This window comes from Volvox carteri (assembly GCF_000143455.1).
Source record: "Volvox carteri f. nagariensis unplaced genomic scaffold VOLCAscaffold_101, whole genome shotgun sequence".
In the NCBI taxonomy this organism is placed as follows: domain Eukaryota; kingdom Viridiplantae; phylum Chlorophyta; class Chlorophyceae; order Chlamydomonadales; family Volvocaceae; genus Volvox; species Volvox carteri.
Window position 1 is genome coordinate 82,465 of NW_003307644.1, and position 2,779 is coordinate 85,243.

Sequence of the window (2,779 nt, forward strand, 5' to 3'; positions counted from 1 at the left end):
TGGAGCGAGCGTGGGCATTACGTCATGGACGTGGACCTGCTGGCGCCGACCAAACGCGCCGTCAGTGCGCTCGGCGCTGCGGAAGACAGAGCCGGCGGAGGTACCAGCGCTAGCAGATTTGCCGCCGGCGCCAGCAGCAGTGACGCCGGCGGGGACCAGCCGAACGGCGCCGGCAGCAGTGACACCGGCGGAGACCAGTCGAACGGCGCCAGCAACGGCCAAGGGCAGCTGGGCGCCCTTGAGTGCTCAGCCGCCGAACTCGCAGCAGCACAGCGCCTGCACCGCCAGTTCGGCCACCTTGGTTACCGGGCGTTGGAGCAGCTTATCACCAAGCAGCTGGTACATGGACCACGGGTCACTCCCGCGGCGCTGCGTCAGGCGGCAGAGGGTGTCTGCGAAGCCTGTGTCACAGCGAAGACTACAGCTACAGCTCACGTCAGCCGCGGTAACCGGCCTCAGCATGTCCTGGAGGTCGTACACTCTGACCTGTGCGGGCCCATGCCGACCACGGGCCGAGGAGGGGCTCGCTACTTGCTAACGCTGCTGGACGGTGCCTCCGGTCTGTCTGCCGTTCGCACACTGGTTAGCAAGAACCAAGTGGGCGAAGCGCTGCAGGACATGGTGACGCAGCTGGAGGCTCGCAACCCGAACGGTGCACGGGTCCGCACCCTTCATAGTGATAACGGTGGCGAGTTTGTCGCCGAGCAGCTGGCACAGTGGCTACGCCAGCGCGGCACTGCGCATACCCACTCGGCGCCGTACACTCCGGAGCAGAACGGCGCAGCGGAGCGGCTCAATCGCACGCTCCTCGACTGTGTGCGGGCTATGCTGTACGATGCCGCGCTCCCGGACAGCTTTTGGTCGGAAGCTGTGCTATACGCCAACCTCCTGCGCAATGTTTCCCCCTCTCAGGGCCGGGAGGCTACGCCGTGGGCAACTTATCATGGCGTCACCCCCGACGTCAGTCACCTGCACACCTTCGGCTGCCTGGCATACGTCCGCGTCCCAACCAGCCAGCAGGTTAAGCTCGGTCCCCGCGCAGAGGCGGGAACCTACCTAGGACCGGAGCGCGGCACGGCCGCCCACCGCGTCCTCGTCGACGGTAAGGTGACTGTTAGCAGCGACGTCACCTTCGACGACGACCTCCGCGGCCTGGCGTCTCAACGGGCGGGCACCTCCTTCGGCGCTGGCCCCGCCCGTCCTGGCAGCGGCGACCCCGTCGGCGGCTCTACACAGCCCGCCACACCGCGGCCTCCAGTGGTTGCATCGCCCCCAGTGAACCCAGCACCCCCCCCGCCCCAACACACGCAGCCAACGGCTGCCGCTGGCCACGGTCTGTCCAGCCAACAACAGCAGCGGCGGCGGCGGAGATTTGGGCAGTCCACCGCTGCTTAACAAAGCGTCGGGAAGCACAAATTATGCTGAGGCAGGCGACGGCAATGCGGGCGGCGGAGGCAACAGCACGGTGCAGGAGCCGCGCAGTTATGAGGAAGCGGTGGCGAGTCCGCAAGCGGACAAGTGGAGAACTTCGATGGGTGACGAGATTCTGTCGCAGCTCTCCAACAAGACCTGGGAGTTGGGCACGCCGCCACCCGGTGCACGCATCCTGGACTGCCGCTGGGTCTACCAAATCAAACAGGAGCCAGGCGGTGAGGTACGCTACAAGTCGCGTTTAGTGGTGAAAGGCTTTGAACAGCGAGCGGGCATAGACTATGGAGAGCTGTTTGCGCCCACTACGCGTGCAGCCTCCCTGCGGGCACTTCTAGCTGTGGCAGCAGCCAGAGGTATGACGGTCCATCAGATGGACGTCAAGACGGCCTTCTTGAACGGTGACCTGGAAGAGGAGCTGTGGATGCGACAGCCCCCAGGTTACAGCAACGGCGACCCGTCACAGGCGTGCCGGCTGTTAAAGTCTGTTTACGGCCTCAAGCAAGCCCCACGTTGCTGGTACGAGAAGCTGGCGGCGGAGCTGGGCAAGCTAGGCTATGAACCGTCTGCGTCCGACCCCGCGCTATTCGTCAAGCGGGGGTCCGATGGCTCAATCGATGTGCTCGTGCACGTTGACGACATGCTGGTGGCGGCGGACAACCCGCAGTTGGTTGCGGCCGCCAAGGCGGCCATAGCTGGTTGCTTCGCTGTACGAGACCTTGGAGAGGCGCGCTACTACCTCGGCATGGAGATCATCCAGGACCGCCGCAACCGCAGCATCATGCTCATGCAGCAGCGTTACGTGGAGCAGCTGCTTCAGCACCACAGCCTGGAGAACGCCAAGCCACGTGCCACCCCGCTACCCCAGGGTACGCGGGTTCTGCCAGCCAGTGACACCCAGCCGATATTGACGGACAGCAGTGGCTATCGCGCGTGGTGAGGTGAAGCTCAGCTATTGCACCACCGATGACATGGTGGCTGACATCCTAACCAAGGCACTGGGCGAGGTCAAGTTCGTGCGCTGCCGCACAGCGCTGGGCGTTACTTAGATCGCCAGAGGAGGAGTGCTGAGGGTTTTGAGGAATTGTTTTGAGCTAGGCTTTAGGGTGGTGCTGAGGGTGCGTGAGCAGGCGCCCGAATGGGCAGGTTAATGCCCGAAGGGGCGCCGTAGGCAGTGCGTGTGGTGCTGTACGGCACTGTTTTCTCTGTGTGTTTATGCAGCAGCACCAGACCGCATAGCCATCAGGCTGAAGGCTGGCGAGCTGCGTTTGTGTTTGTTGAGTGGTGAGCAGTCGGCCTGGACCGCGGACTTGGTGGCCGAGCTAGCTCGTCGGTGCTAACAATTTGTAGT

General features: G+C 64.0%; 1 protein-coding gene across 1 annotated transcript in view; it reads right to left on the minus strand.

Annotated features, from left to right (window-relative positions):
- The window catches only part of VOLCADRAFT_99980 (uncharacterized protein), a gene marked incomplete at both ends in the record, with an annotated part of 15,389 nt that overhangs the window by 9,062 nt on the left and 3,548 nt on the right, over window positions 1-2,779 (minus strand). The gene's annotated exons all lie outside the window — the stretch shown is intronic.